The 16,833-nt window shown below is 44.6% G+C and overlaps 1 long non-coding RNA gene across 2 annotated transcripts; it reads right to left on the reverse strand.

The window, feature by feature from the left end:
• Positions 1–742: 742 nt before the first annotated feature.
• LOC128340106 (uncharacterized) lies at positions 743–16,361 on the reverse strand. Of its 2 annotated transcripts, XR_008313469.1 has the most exons (5): positions 16,268–16,361; positions 10,902–10,975; positions 7,248–7,752; positions 6,928–7,057; positions 743–1,121 (listed from the first exon to the last, which is right to left on the reverse strand). It is a non-coding gene; the product is annotated as an uncharacterized LOC128340106 (long non-coding RNA). The 2 variants fall into 2 exon arrangements; XR_008313470.1 differs by lacking the exon at positions 743–1,121 and having other exon boundaries at positions 6,822–7,057.
• Between the last annotated feature and the right edge of the window lie 472 nt (positions 16,362–16,833).

The following is a 16,833-nucleotide window of genomic DNA, read 5'->3' on the forward strand; positions in this document are numbered from 1 at the left end:
GAAGCACTGGCGTGATATGATCCAAATGTCCAGTCCCAGTTAATAATCTTGCAGCCTTATTTTGTACCAGCTGCAGTTTCCAGACTGTTTTCGAAGGCAGCTTCACATACAATGCAGTGCAGTAATCTAAGCGAAAGGTTTCCAGAGCATGAGCAACTGTGCTATCTCCAAGCTATCTCTGTCTAGGTAAGGTCACAGTTGGCGTATCAGATGAAGCTGATAAAAGGTGCTCTCAGCCACAAGGGCCACATGAGCCTCTAGTAGGGATGTGCGGACTGGTCCGGGGGTTCAGGATCGAACTGAACCCCTCTCCTGGTTCTGTCCGGACCGGAACTAAATTTCCAGACAAGTCTGCATTTTTAAAAAAGTTAAAAAACAAACAAACCTGTAGCCCTTTCAGGGGGGCTTCCTGTAGGCCGCAGGGGTGGGGGTGGGTCCACGAAGATCCCCCCTCCCCCCGCCGGCTTATGAAATCACCGCCACGGCCAGGTAAATGGACTATTTTCGGCCTGTTTTGGCCTCTGTAACTGCACGCGATGTCCATTTTGGCCACTGCCACACATGCACAAATGGCCTCTGTGAGGCCTGGCATGGCCCACGGCCTTGCAGAGGTCATTTGTGCATGCGCAGTGGCCATTTTGTTTTTTCCAAAATGGCTACCACGCATGCGCAAATGACTTTCAGATGCCATTTACGCATGCGCAGTGGTGGCCAAAATGGTCACCGCGCGGACAGGGTTTTTTTTTTTTAATTAAAACTTTAAAAAAATGTGCACCCTCCCCGACCAGACCGGGGGGGAGGGGCTTGATGGGGGCCGGACTGAACTTGTCCAGTCTGGTTCCAGTCCAGACTCGAACCGAACCTGGCCAGCCGGTTCTGTGCACACCCCTAGCCTCTAGTGACAGTGCTGGATCAATGAGCACCCCCCGAATTGTGAACCTGATCTTTCAGGAGGAGAGCAACCCCATCTAGAAGAGGCTGAACATCATTCACCCGGGCAGAGGAACCACTGACCAACAGTACTTCTGTCTCATCTGGATTGAGTCTCAGCTTATTCATCCTCATCCAGACCATTACTGCATCCAAGCACTGATTCAGGACAGTCACCGCTTCACCTGTGTCTGATGAAAAAGAGAGATACAGCTGAACGTAATCTGCATATTGATGATACCTCAAGCCAAATCTCCTGATGACCTCCCAGTGTACCACAGTTTCATGTAGATGTCAAACAGCATAGGGGAAAGAATGGAACCTTGTGGACCCCATAGCATAACTGCCAATGGGTTGAGCAGTATTCCCCCAGCACCACCTTTTGGAAACAGGCCTTGAGGTAAGAGTGGAACCACCTCCAAACAGTGCCTCCTATATCCAACTTGGCTAGCCTATCTAAAAGGATACCATGCTCAATGGTATTGAAAGCCACTGAGAGATCCAAGATAATTAACAGGGTTACACTCCCCCGTCTCTCTCTCTGCATAGGTCATCCCACAGGGCGACCAAAGCAGTTTGTGTTGACCAAAGCTGATCCTGAAGCCTGATTGAAATGGTTCTAGATTGTCTGTTTCCTCCAAGAGTGTCGAGCTGGTCAGCCACTACATGCTCCAGCACCTTGTCCAGGAAGGGAATAATGGCCACAGGCCTTTAGTTGTTTACATCCTCTGGGTCCAGTTTTACTGGGTTACAGTAAAATGGTGGCCAGAAATTATTTCGAAGGTAATTTCTGGCCACCTAGGATTCACAGATTTTAACCCTTTTTGTACTGTTTATGCCAAGGTTGGGTCGTCATGACAAAATATACCCAATTATACGAGTGAAGCTACAAATAGCAAATACACTCATCTCTAGACATGTCAAATCTTCAGTCAGAGCGGGTAATCAAATTGCACAGATTTACTTATTAAAAGATAAGTCAGTAGACAGATGAAACCTGTAAGTGTCTTATGAAAAATATTCTCTAGCCAGACTGCTATTAGTACATAGCTGAAGTGGAAAAACACCACTTCAAGTTGACTGCTGAGTGACTCGTAAGTGTACTCTACTGTTTGGTTCCATTAAGATGTCCACCTGCTCTGCCTCTATCTATCTGTCTAATTCGCATAGACATGCCTCTGCAGGGATGTGTCCCAGCAACGCAGTGGATTGGCTGGGAAGCAGAGGCGCTGGATTGGCTGGGCGCCATTGGGAGCCATTGGGATTGGCTGGGTGGCAGGAGGCCATTGAGTTGAGCTGCATCTGCGGGGGGTGGGGGTGGTGGTGGCTGCGGCTGCCCCAGCCATGGTGAGGCAGTAGTGGTAGTGGCAGTGGCCGCAGGCCTAGCCCAGCTGCAGTCGTGACTGTTATGGCTGCAGCCTGGGCTGGGAGGAGGCGGGAGGCAGTGGGACAGACTGGCCCTGGCGGTGCCAGCAGGGGTGAGTGGGGAATGAGTAGTGGGGCACAGCCCCTTCACCTGTTGCAGCCTGGGGCGAGAAGGAATCAGGTGGCAGGGCTTCCCTATTCACCGTCTGAAAGGAGGAATGGCGGTGGTGGGGCCATTTTTGGCTGCCTGCAGCCCGGTGAGGCTCTGTGTGTGGGGGAGGGAGGGCAAGAGAGCGCGGGCCTGGAGGGAGAGGGGGAGAGGAGAGATGGGGCAGGAGGGAGAGGGGAGTAGAAAACAGCTGGCCCCTAAGCACACAGATGCTCTGTGAGGGTTGGCTAGTCTGTCTATATAATTCTCCAGGGTGTGCCTTGGAATGTGCGTCCCAGTGCCCAGCTAATTGGCTGGGCGGCGGAGGCACCTGATTGGCTGAAGCACAGCCAGGAGGATTGGTTGCTGTGGCGGCAGCAGCCGGCTGCGGAGGCCGGAGGCAGCGGCAGGCCCAGCCCGGCCACGGATGCAAGGTCCAGGAGGAATGAAAGAAAGTGGAGGCGGGCAGAAGTGGCAGTTGGGAGGAGAGGCAGCTGGGCCTGGCACGGGCTGGCCGTGGTTAGGAAGTGGAGACTGGGGCGGGGGGGGGGGGGAGAGGTAACTGCCGGCCCCAAAGAGCGCACAGATGCTCTGTGCGGGGTCAGCTAGGTATTTGGATATTCCCAGGTGTGCCGTGTATATCTGACGGAAAGAAGAACCCTAAATAAGTCTATGCTGTTTGATGGGTAGGGGAGCATTAATCTCATTGGGCAAAAGAAGCCACAGCATCTGGGCTCCTTCCCTTTAACTGCCATCACCTCTAACAAAAACACTAGCAATACAACTTTAGTGTATACATAACCGACACCAGTAACTAGAAGATAATCTGAAAGAGTTGTAAAGTTAACTTTCAGCTGTGTCATTTAGGAGATTCCTGAAAGTTTGAGGTTGCTAAAGTTCCTGGTTCTTTTCAATTGGTAGGGACATAACACTGTAACTTGTGTTACACACAGCTATCCATTGGCCCACCCTCAAGTACTAAATGATTCCAGAAAGCAGCAGATGTTTCTGGATAAAAATATTTGGAGTGCTCCATATATAGCTTTGGATCTTGAATGCAGCTTTTTCCTGATGAAATGCTGCTATTTAATGGTTTTTAAGGAAAAGTCTAAGAATATATAGAAAGGGTGGGGAAGGAAGTCAGGACAGAGTTTTAAAAGAATAGATGTGACCTCATTACTAAATGGAAAGCTCCCTTCCCCATTAATTTAGTTACTCAGCTGAAGCTGTCTACAATCTCATAAATCTGTTGGTGAAACATGCCACTTAGTAAATTAATGCTGTCTGAAAAACCTTTAATAATAGTAGTAAGTCCACAAGAGTATCAGCTTGTGTTTAAAATCCAGTCTTTTCAATGTCGTTACACAATGCAAAGAAATGTTCTGCACTAAAGACTGCTTTATGTAAGATAAAATAACTTGAAAGGAGGACAGCTGGTCTTGTGGTAGCAAGCATGAGTTGTCCCCTTTGTTAAGCAGGGTCTGCCCTGGTTTGCATTTGAATGGGAGGCTACGTGTTTTTGCTCTGTCAGATATGGAGCCACTCTGGGAAGAGCATCTATAAGCTCAGGGTTGTAGCTAGAGGAGGAGGGGCATGTTTGCCTCTCTCCCTGAGGGCCCCTCAGGGAGTGAGGGAGATAAGAAAATAGGAGGGATGGACCAGGGGAGCCCTCAGGAGCCGGGGCCCCTGGGTTCTTTGAACCTATCTACTCAATTATAGCTACACCCCTGTGCATGCTTGCATGCAAAAGGTTCCAAGTTCCTTCCTTCCATCTCCAAGGTAGGGCTGAGAGAGAGAGTGCTGCCTGCAGCCTTGAAGAAACCACTGCCAGTCTGTGTAGATAATATTTATTTATTTATTTATTTATTTATTTATTTAATTCAACATATTTGTATACCGCCCCAAACTTAAGTCTCTGGGCGATTTACAATACTGAGCTAGATGGACCAGTGGTCTGACTTGGTATAAGGCAGCTTCCTATGTTCCTAACCATGCATGTTCCTTATGTGGTGTGACAATTCATAGAGGAAATTGTCTTCTCTGAAATAATTGTAACAATCTTTGCTTATTTCAACAAACACTAGTGGGGGTAATGATTCCCCAAATGGCAGAGAGCTGTGAACAACTTCATTTTGATGGCTGTGTAGATTTTGCTTATTATAAACATGATTTAATAACATGGGGTTGCATCCTAAGTAAAATGTGGTTCAAGAACATGATGTATGCTAAGAAACAGCACTTGCACCCACTTCTCCATAGTGCAGCTCCCTGAGTCTCTTGAAAATCCACTCCTGAGTGTTGGGAGACCCTGGGCAATGGTGTGTGATGCGGCATAAGCACGGCAGTGAATAGGGGAAATCCCCAGACACCTCACAGAGGCACTTCACACATGCAGAGTTCAGCTCACAGAAAATGCTTGTGCCCCAGCTCTATGGGCAGAATGAATACGAATACGACAAATATATTTATATACTGCTTTTCAACCAAAGTTCCCAAAGTGGTTTACATAGATTTAAATAAATAAACAAAACAGCTCACTGTCCCCAAGGGGCTCACAATCTAAAAAAGAACCAGAAGATAGACACCAGCAACAGCCACTGGAGGGATGTTGTGCCAGGGATGGATAGGGCTAATTGCTCAGCACCTGCTAAAGAAAGAATCACCACTTTTAAAAGGTGCCTCTTTGCTCAGTTAGCGGGGGACTGACCTTCTTCCCCCTCTACTTCTTCTTCCTCTCCTACCACAGCAGGGATGCTCTAGTCCAACTCAATGGGCAACACTCTCCTCTCTTCTGAATCCCATCTCCTCTCCATCCCAGTTTGTCAATGAGTCAAGCCCACAAATCTCAGGGGAAAGATGGTCATAATGATTTTTTAGCAACATCTATCCCCACTAGAGATGGGAAATAAATGATAGTATTGTTGTACTTACAGCTTTCTCTGTGTTGTCACCTCTTCTGTATCCCTACCTCTGAACAATCAGGGTACAACTGTAGTCATTTTTGCATGGAGGAAAGGGTTAGAGTCAGGCAACAATGAACAAATGGATGAACTCTTTCCATGGGATAATCTTGGGAGGACATTCCTTCCTGCCAATTGTCATTTCCATTTCTCTGACAACATCAGTACAATTTTATAGTTGTTTTTGTGTTTTTAGAACTCTTTATTAATCACTGTTGCAAATCTGGCTGCTGCAGGCTGGATGGTCAGGGCAATAAAAGCATGATGCACACGGAAAGCTGCAAGTATTGCAATGCTATCACCTACTTTCCATCTCTAGGGGATGAATGCTTAGTGTGTCAAAAATCACAGTAAGCATTTGTCCTCCCAACTGGTACCAACCACCCAGCTGGCTCATGTCCTAAATGCATTGCTGCTGCCGCCACCGCCACCAGCACCAGGTCCGGACTGCAGTCACCAAGCCCCAGAGAAGCAGAAAGATGGAAGGGCAGGGCACGAGGAGGGGAAGGGGGTGATAGCTGATGCCTTGTCTCAGGCCCAGAATGTTTTGGGTTGCTACGAAGTGGGGAAGAGCGGGTGGAAAAGCTCAAGATCCAGCCCACTGTTATTTTTTTTTTTTAATGTATATCTTTCAGTATTTATTCATCTGTTAGGTTTTTAAGCCCTCTGCATATTTTACTCATTTGATGTAAAATATATATGTATGTGAAAGGCTGTAAGCCTTGTGTGAGCTTTCAGATGTAGCTCTTAAGGTCAGAAGGTCTTTTGAAAATGAATTTGTCTGGTTTGTTTTTTGAGTTTAGTCATATTGGATTGAATCCAAAATGGAAAGAGCTTCTGTTCACAGAGGATGAGCTGTTGAATTCATAGAAAGACCCGCGCAAGGGTGGCACTCTCTCCTCAGAGAATGGAAGTTCCATCCGATCATTGATAAAAAACGTTCCATCCAAATGGATTTTGTCAACTATGACTATTACTAGGTAGGAGTAACATTTTCTTTTTTGCTTTAAACATGCCACATACCACTTTCAGATGTATGCTACATCCTTCCTGCTGTGATACCTACTGAGATTGATTCACCTGTTGTTCTCTGCCACCAAAATAATCATCACCTACAGTTATCCTCTTTAAACACCATATAAGTTCCTCAACAGCTGGTTTAAAGCTTTGAGCCTGGGATAGAACTACAAAAGATGTTTACTCCTCTTTGAAGAGTTGAAAAAAAAAGTAGAGCAGAATATAAGCATATTTTCCTTTCCCCTAAGTTGCCAAATACTATAAAGGGTGTTCCAGGTGCTTTCCTGTAAGTTGTTAAGGCTGTGGCTTCAATTAGGAGGATCCAGTCACTTCCCTTATTATAATCCAACAGCCAATTCACCCCTTTTATTCAAAATTACTTCTGTACCACTCTCTAGCAATAGTTGCGCAACTTTGTTTATTTCTTTTCTTCTTTACAACAGCAAGAAGTTGGACTGTGACTTCTTCAGCTGTTCCTATGTCAGCAGGGTTTCATCAGGCTCTCACCTCAAAAAGCCCTGGGAGTTATTTCTCCCCCTTTAGCACTTTCCTGGGCTGACCCCGATAGCCTTTCCCCCACTTTCAGGATTTCTTCTGCTCATCGATTCACCAACTCTCTCTGTCCATCCTCAGGCAACTGTAAGAAAAACAACGGAACCCCCAACTGTCGCAACTGTCATTTTTTCCCCATCAGCAACCTCATCTGCCCAGTGAAAGCCACTCCCCTAGGAACAGTTACTAGGTTAGCTCCACATTAACAACACAGCAAAGGCAGAATAACCCTATATTCAAAGTAAAGCAGCCAGATTCTCCACACCTATACTCACCTTCCAAGTATGCTCTGAACAATCCTGGATTAATGTTGCCACTGAGAAATGAGAGTCACATACTTTATGCCTTATGGCAGAAGCTCATGGGAAGGTGTTGGATTATCTGGCTCCCCCGCCCCCCACTGCCTGCAAATTCTATATGTGAAGCCAGTGTGAAAAGAAGCAGGCAACCTCCTCATGTCAGGCTAAAGGAAGGATTTTAGAGAGCCTGGAATTGAGCAGCCAAGGGAGAGAGCTTAGCATTTCAGGATGCTGTGGTTGCTCACGCTGCTGTAATCTGCTGTTGACTTTTAGGAATGATCTGTTCTTCGATGTGGTCTCTCTCTCTCTCTCTCTCTCTCTCTCTCTCTCTCTCTCTCTCACTCACATATATAACGCAAATGGGCTTAGCGCATGCACAAAATCTTCCAAGCTTCAGCAGTCCTGTTTCGGTGGGAACCACTCCTCATTCCCTCAGTCTTTCATTGTCCATGCTTAAGTTGACATTGTTGGATCCTCTGAGCTGCAAGTAGAGAGAAAATAGCCTTTTTTTGGTTTCTTTTTTGCTTTCCCTTTCCTGTTACCCCCCCCCTTTTCTTACTGTTATAGTTTATTTCTTTGCAGAGTTTTGTTTTCTGCCTTCATGTTTTATTTTTTCCTCACCTCCCCCCCCCCCCCATGTCTGGACGGTATGGGAGGATTTAGGCCTTTCTCGTGCCATATGGCAAGCAAGACCACCTTTAAAAAGTGTGTCTGCGGTAGGGCCAAATTGCCAACCTCTGACACCACAGCCAAGGGTGTAACTATAATAGCGCAAGGGGAGACAGTTGTCTGGGGGCCCACTGGCTTGGCCCCCCCCGAGGCAAGTCACATGACTGACTCCCCCAGCCGCGCACCCGCCCGGGCTTCTTTCAGTTGTATTCATCCTCCGAAATTGACGTGTTAAGACCTGGAGCTACCAGAACAGCATGTCTTTCTCTAGTACCATTCAATGACTTGCATTTGCCATGCTAGTTATGCCCCTGCCCGAATACAATTTTTGTGGTATTTACCAATCAACCTGGGGCAGTTCAATTAATATTGTCAATCTGGACCAACAGCAGAAAGGTGACCTAGACAGTTTATTAGAACTCATTGATGCGGATGCCCAAGTGTCAGCATCTTTGTCTCTGAATATGGCCCTCTTGGACATCATTAAAAGTTATTAGAAGAAGCCCTCATCTTTACCCCAGCCCACTAGATGTCTTGACAATTTTTATAGGGCCCAAATGTAAGAGGAGTCTTCCTCATTTTTTACAAAGATACCCCTCCCCTATTTTGATTGTCATTGAAGCAACGCTGACAAAGACAAGGTGGGGGATCTACTGCTAACTCTAGTGATAGAGAGGGCAAAATGTTGGATTCCTTTGGTAGGCGCCTATATTCCATGTGCCTTACATCTAAACATTGCAGACTACCAGACACAATGTCATTTACAGCCACTTCCTTTGGGATGAAGTTATGCCTTTTATTGATCAGCTGCCTCCTGATAAAGACCCAGTGAAAATATTTGTCAAGGAAGCTGCTGTGCACTGAGTGGACATTTGCAATGAGCTGTCCACCATGACCCCAAGATCCCTCTCCTGGTCAGTCACTGACAGCTCAGATCCCATCAGCATTTGTGAAGTTGGGGTTTTTTTGCCCCAGTATGCATCACTTTACACTCACTTACATTGAACCTCATTTGCCATTTTGTTGTCCCCCAGGTTGGAGAGATCTTTTTGCAGCCCCTCACAATCTGTTGTGGATTTCACTACCCTAAATAGTTTAGTGTCATCTGCAAATCTGGCCATTTAGCTGCTTACTCCAACTTCTAGATCTTTATGAACAAGTTAAAGAGCACTGGTCCCAGTACAGATCCCTGGGGGACCCCACTTCCTACCTACCTCCGTTGTGAAAACTGTCCATTTATTCCTACTCTGTTTCCTGTCCTTCAACCAGTTACCAATCCACACATAAACCTGTCCTTTTATTCCATGACTGCTAAGTTTACTCAAGAGCCTTTGGTAAGGAACTTTGTCAAAAGCTTTTTGGAATCCAAGTATACTACGTCAACCGGATCACCTTTATCCACATGCCTGTTGACACTCACAAAGAACTCAAAAACGTTAGTGAGGCAAGACTTTCCCTTGCAGAAGCCATGCTGGTTCTCCTTCATCAAGGCCCATTCTTATATATGTTTAAAAATTTTGTCCTCAATTTACCCAGCACATAAATTAAGCTGATCACCCTGTAATTTCCCAGAGCCCCCGCCTGGATCCCTTTTTGGAAATCATAGTCACATTGGCTACTTTCCAGTTCCTTGGTACAGAGCCTGATTGTAGACACAAGTTACATATTTTTGCTAGGAGAATTAGAGTTCTTGGATGGATGCCATCTGATCCTGGCGATTTGTTATTTTTTGGTTTTTCAAGACAGTTTTAAATTTGTTGTAAAAATGGTGAAATCTGGCTGGTTTCAAGCCAGAATTTGACATAAACTTCTGAAATGGGAGACCCTTCTTGGACCATCATTCCACCAACATGTGGAGGAATCTGCCCTTTGCCTTCATGAAAAGGGGTAGCAGGCATGCCCCTTTTGCTCCCTTGCCCCTTTTGTATTTCTGGAATGGATGGACATGCAATTATGGAATCTGGTCCATAATGCAGTGCATCATGTCAGTCTGAAATGGATCTCCTTCCAAAGGAAACCAGAATCCAGCACAGGCTGAAAACCCCTGGAACTTTTCACTACTTGGGGAAGTGTGGCAACTGGAGACCGTGTAACGACATTTTTGAGTTACTGCATTATAATTTCATGGGATGGCACCCACAGTTCCCCTTAACCTGGGACAAATAAATTCTGGAGTAAGAAACTGATGCCACCCTTATCCTGTGAGCCCCTTAGGGGGCATGTTCAAAAGCATATATCAAGTCTTTAAAATAATTAAAATTAAATACAAAACTTCTTTTTAAAATATGGGGGCCTGTTTTTAAAATTGCAGACCTGGTGTTAGAGAGTGCAAACAGCTGCTTGCACTGCTGAATTATAGCAGGTGCAGGATGGGTGGAAGAGCACAAGCCTTTTCTGCACTTCTCATTCACATTCCTGAGTTCTGATGAGAAGGGGCATCCAGTGGATGTGAAGGGTTTTTCACTCAAGCATGCTATTAATTCTTTGGGCCTATTGAATACATTTCATACTGTGTGAAATGTCTGGTAGTTCAAGTGATGCTCCGGACCACTGGAGCAGAGAAAGTGAATTGTCTTTCACTAGCAGGGAGAATCCTCAAGAGCCATATAAGCAGAAGATCACATTGATCAGACTTGGATTTGAATTTGGGGATGAACAGTAACTAATCCAACATGTCTTCTAAACCCCTTTTGAACACAGTATTTGCATGGGACTGAAAAGAATTAACACCAAGAGATAGTAAGAAGAATTCTACACTGAAGACTTCACCCTCGATATAATTTTATTGGCTACTGTATGTTCCAAGCTCTTTGACACAGGGTGAAATTCTAAGAGTGTGGTGCGGGTTTGGACACACATTTGCTGCCCCGAAAATAAATGACTCAGAACACAGCAAATGTATATTGAAACTACTTCCACACTGCAAAATGTATGTGTGTCTGCACCCACAGAGATCCTTACCTTGGTTTTAGAATTCTGAGATGTGAACAATATTTAGAAGTGAAATGTTCAATATCCAGTATCCATTTGCTATGCTGTTGGTGAAAGAAGATCAATTAGTGGCAAAACAGGATTAATTAGAATAAACAGGCAGACTCCATTATTGGGTAATGATGTGGTTGTACAACTGGATGTTTGAGAAACCAAGGGAGAACTTCAGTGAAGACAAAATCCTCAGAAAGATCTTCTTCTGATCAAGTATTCACTACAATTGCAAGTTGTGCGAGAGCAGAAGTACACATATTGGCTGTTGTGTTTGTGAACTGGTACCTGCAATTGAAAACCTTCAGTAGAAAAAATAACCATGGCACCCTTTCATACATACACAAACCATGCAGCAATTGTCTCTGTGAGGAAAGGCTAATGAACGAAATGGCATTCATTCATGTGGTTCAGATGTCCACTTTGGAAAGTGATCTGACTTCTGCTCAGAGAACCTCACCCATAATAAATGGTGGCTTACGTGATGTATAGTGTTAGTTACATCTTCATGTCCCGGGGCTGCCATGGGCTTGTCAGCAGCCCCCGTGCTACTCAGAATGAGCAGTTGCATAAGCAGCACTACTGTGGGTCACAATGGGGAAAACTGCAGCAGTGCTGCTTGTGCAGCGACTTGTTCTCAGCAACGTTGAGACTGCCCCAGGGCAGAGCATGACAGAGACCTATTGTTGCACATCATATAAGCCAGTATGGCCCTTTTACAAATGCACTGCTGCTGAGGGGAGGGGTGGAGCTGTAATATGCACATGGGTTCAAAGAACCTGTATTAAGCTGCTTCCAGAGCCGCCTCAATAGCTTGTGTGGCCACCATGCTGGCCCCTTCTGCTCCATGTGAGTGTGCTGCTCACATCACAGCCATGGGTACCAGCAGCCTCTCTTCCATAGTGGTGGTGGGCTCCTTGACCCAGTGGCCCATGGGAGGCTGCCCCAGCCCATGAGAACACGGGCCATCTATTCCCTCCCTATGCAACTGAGCAAAAGATTCCACTGCAACAGCCAAAGTAGTTCTTTACTTTTGCAGAAGGAAGATGCTAGACTACCCTTAATTCCCTAATCAGATATAGGGATTAACTAGTTTATGTCAGAGCAATTTTGGAAAGAAAGGTTTCAATGAACCCAAGACCAGTAGCCCAGAAAGCCCAATCTCTTGTCTCCGATTCTGATATTAGCAAGCCACTGGTGTTTGAAGTAGGCACAAAGTGAAGTTACTCCCTGTTATACACTCCCAGCCTCTGGCATTTTAATATTGATACCCTGAGAAGGAAGACACATTAATCTGTTAAGAATTGTGAGAGCCTGAGGAGGGGAGAGGTTGTGATGGTTTGCCAAATATTAAAAAGTGTTTGTCTTTCATAGAGAGTCATATGACTAAAGGCCATTGGGAACTCAAGCTAGTGGTACATTTCATGAAACCTTTTAAATTTACTGGGGAAAAAAAATAGAATTAACACAACTCTATGTGTCAGTGTCCTTCATTGCAAGGCCTATGAGCCATTAGCAGCTTATACAGACCCTACTAAGTGCAGCTCCATGGCTAATTGTTTATTAGGCCTGTGCAAAGCTTCAGTCAAAGGCAAATACTCTGCACACCCCTCTGGCACTGCAGGGAGGTGACTGTTCTTACCACACAGTGCTGGTGAGCCCTCTTGAGCCCCAGTGCTATCTTGGAAGGTGTGCCCAGAGCACTGGGAAGTATAGTCCTTCCCGGCACATTCCCCACAGAGTTCTGTGGGGAAAACACTGGGAAAGAAAGCCAGCGTGGTGTAGTGGTTAGACTGCTGGACTAGGACCGGGTAGACCCAAGTTCAAATCCCCATTCAGCCATGAGATTTGCTGGGTGACTCTGGGCCAGTCACTTCTCTCTCAGCCTAACCTACTTCACAAGGTTGTTGTGAGGAGAAACTTAAGTATGTAGTACAACGCTCTGGGCTCTTTGGAGGAAGAGCAGGATATAAAATGTAAACAACAACAACAACACCACTTTCTAGCACTCCACACTGAAATTAGTTTAATATTTCTTCAGGATTGACACTCAGTGATGTATTCTGAAAGAGACTCACTGGTATATTTGATGTATGTATGTATGTATGTATGTATCAGATGTATACTATGTGTCTTAATAGAACACTCTTACTGTTTCTCTGTTGCCCTTTTCTTTTCAGTGAATCAATGAATCTTATTTGGATCTGTAAGAGATCATGAAGGATCAATGCTCCTCCCATAGTTGAGGTTTTCTTGATGTCAATGAATACAGGATTGACGTCAATGAATTTTGGCGGATCTTTTAGTCAAGTCTGGACAATGTTATGCTCATTCATAAAATGCCAACTATGCAGGGAGAGACAGGGGTAATCAAGTTTCACTCTTCAAAATCAGAAGGGAGTATCAGTGCAGGTGATATAATTAATTCCTTCAGCTTTGCATTTTCCTAATGGCTTAACTAGTGTTGTACACAGTGTCAGCTATTGAAGGGAATAGGACCATTTTCCTAATACAGCAATGTGATGATACACTCTGGAGGGCCTTGTAGGACATTAATAATATTTGGATAAATGGGAGTATTACAGGGGTTCATAGGGATGGCATGCACTGAATTTAGAAAACAAGGTATTTAAGATAACTGTTTCAGCTAATGGCAGTACTACTTGACTTTCTTTTGCATAGAAAATAAATATCCTCTAATCATTTTCTTTTTTAAAAATAATCAAATGAAGACTGGCAAACAGATCTGCTATTTCTCCTGAAAACAAGGGCATTAAATGACGTGATCCTAAAGACAGAATGATATACATCCTATAAAGATTTACAGCAAAGAGCCTTGTGGCACTTTAAAGACTATCAAACAATATGCTTTTGTGGGTCGTAAAGTTGCATTATGGTTCATCTAGGTCAGTGTTATCTACTGCAACCAGCAGCCATCCTTGAGGACTGCATGCAGAAGACGCCTCAGTTGGGAGAGCGTTAGACTGAAGGGCTGCATGCAGAAGTCTTTCCAAGCTCTGTCACCATTGGCTGGCAATACCAGAGACTGAACTAGCACCCTTTGACATATAATGCATGTGCCCCACCACTGAGCCGTGGCCCCTACCTAAGAAGGCAGGGCTGGCCTGTGCACTAGGTGGACCTAGACAGTCACCTAGGGCACAAAATCTTGGAGGTGTTGGTTGCAGGTGTGGATGCCACCACCGTGGTTCCCAGTGATGGTGAGGAAGCAGATGATAACTTTACAAGGTAGAACTTTGCTGGACTGACCCCGCCCCCCAATGGCTTCTGTGCATGTGCACAGGCCAGCTGAGTGCTGGGGGTGAAGCATATGATAGGACAGACTCCATGCAGAGCCTGGCAGCAGTGTGGGGCAGTAGCAGCCAAACATCTTATGAATGTTTAAATGTATAATCTGCTCCCTCGCCACCCCCCTGCCCCAGCTGCCAAATATGACTTTGGCATCCCTCCCCCACATTCAGTTAAAATTATATTTTGTACAGTGCACAATATAATGTTAGAAGAATGAGGGGGGCATCAGTCAGACTTTACCTAAGGTGCCAAAAACCCTGTAAAAAACCCTGTTGTTTTTTTTTAAACCACATAAAGTGTGGCAGAGCTGGCAACCTTAGCCAAAACCTAGGGCTGATCAAGGGATCTTCAGTCTAATGCTGTCTCAGTTGAACTGCTGTGCCTAAATTAAGGGGCAGTAACAGTACCCAATTTGGGCAGTGGCGGGGGCGGGGGGAGGTAGTATCAGCCAGCATGGCTTGAACCAGAAACCTCCTCATCTGCACACTGGCAGCTCAGATGGAGAGCCACTCCCAGTCAATTTTGTCAAATGCATGAATTAGTGAATATATATGCACACAAGAATATGGATGGGGGAAAAAAGCTTTACAAAATGTGATCAATTGGCCTAGAACACCCCAGAGATAGTATTAGGTATGTCACATTAAAATGCAAAGCCCAAATGATTACAAAATCCAGTCAGACTGAAGGGGCTCAGTATCTTGGGCCTTAGTGCTTTTATGGGGCAAGCGGAACCTCCTTTCTAAGGATTCTAAGATCATCCCCTTCCTTGCTATATCTTGTCTCCAGCAGGTGTGGTGGACACCAGCCAGGGGCCCAGGTCTATCACTGCTGTGATGGCACTGGTGACATGAACAGTGATGTAATTGCAAATTCAGAAGTGCAGGCGCTCTCCATGACAGCCCCCATGGCCATGCCCAACCCAACAGCCAAAGAAGCCAAGAAGTACTGGAGCTCTATCTCCACTACGCTCCTGGATATGACTCTCTCAACTGAGTGACTTGCTCCATCACTGTCCTCTCCATCTGTGAATGGGAGTCCCTCCCTACCAAGACAGCTCTGTCAGAATACTGTGTGGGAGTCACTCTGCTGTCCTCTTTTTCCACACACCTTGCTGGGTCTGCTGCTTGCATGGGGCTGCAGTTTGGCGTGCTTTATGGTGGTTGTGCTGGTGGACACCATCTTTTTTTTTTTTTTTAAACACCACAATACATCAATTCTAATAGCGAGTGTTGAGAAAGTTAGCACCTGCCCACACAACCATTGCAAAGCACTCTGGGTCACTGCCTTGCCCTTCCAGTAAGCTCCCATTATTATTATTTCTTGTTTACACAGTCAGACAGGTGCTATTGACTGGTTTGTTTTATCCAGACTTAGAGTCCTTCCCAAGGACCTGGGATGGCTGAATTTTATTAACAATGTTGTTGCTATTATTATTATAGATATTGAAAGAAACCATATACATAAGAATATGTATATAAACCATGTATAGTGACTATTGAAAAATTACACACCATAAATCAATATCGTATTACCAGAAAACCATTGTATACAAAAAATGCCATACATGTTCCTTACACATCTGTGGTAATTCACAAAGTGGACAATTGTATGGTAATATTGACAATACATAAACACACAATGTCAATGAAAGAATCCCAAGGTTGTAGCTGAAGGGTCAAAAGGTGATTAAAAGTTCCTTTTAGGTGTACAATAAATCAAGAGCTTCTTGTAGTGTGTCACAGGATCAGTTTTTACATTTGTTCAATCTTACTACTGCTCCAAAAGATCAATTCTTGCTGTTATTCACTGTTACTCAACAGGTATCCTAGGTAAGCAGGTATCTAGGTAGTTTGTAGCCTGTTTCCTCCTGCTCTAAGCAGGGCATCATCAGGAGGAGTTTTTAGCAATTTTCATTAGTGGCTCATTCTACAAAGAATAAAAAAACCACAATAATACAGTGATCTCTTCACTATTAAAATAGTCTCAACAGAATTATTATATAAACTCAAAAAGAGGAAAGGTTTACTTACTTTGTTGCTCCTTACAATTTTCATTAGTAGCTCTTTTTCAGTAGTTTTGCATTGGAACTCTACCAATTCAGGATCATTCAAAAAACAACTCTTGCAATGCTGCTTAATATACCCTTCAATCTCCCTCAGCCTTATACACTCCCATTAATTAACAACAGTATGATCATTATCCAATCAATTATATAAATACCTAAGATTACAGGCACTATCACACATGTGCAGAAAATGCTGGCGGGGGTGGGGGGGGCCATTAGAAAAAGCCGTTAGACCTTCTTTTAAAGATAAAGGTTCAAAAGTATATAGGGATCTACAAAATGTATGAATGTATGAATGATCCATTAATACAAACTTTAATAACACCAAACACATCTATTTATCTCCACCTGTTTGGTCTCTATAAGTAACTGGCCAGGTCACTGACCTGATTCAAGCCCAATGGTTCTAAAGTTTGAAGTTGGTATATTAAAAAAGCTTCCCTTTGTAGGAGAAGTTTTAATATCTGAATAGGAGAATTCTTTAGGTCTGTATTTATAAATGACAAAAAATTCAAAATCACTGGGGGAATG

This window comes from Hemicordylus capensis, chromosome 1, assembly GCF_027244095.1.
Source record: "Hemicordylus capensis ecotype Gifberg chromosome 1, rHemCap1.1.pri, whole genome shotgun sequence".
Lineage (NCBI taxonomy): Eukaryota > Metazoa > Chordata > Lepidosauria > Squamata > Cordylidae > Hemicordylus > Hemicordylus capensis.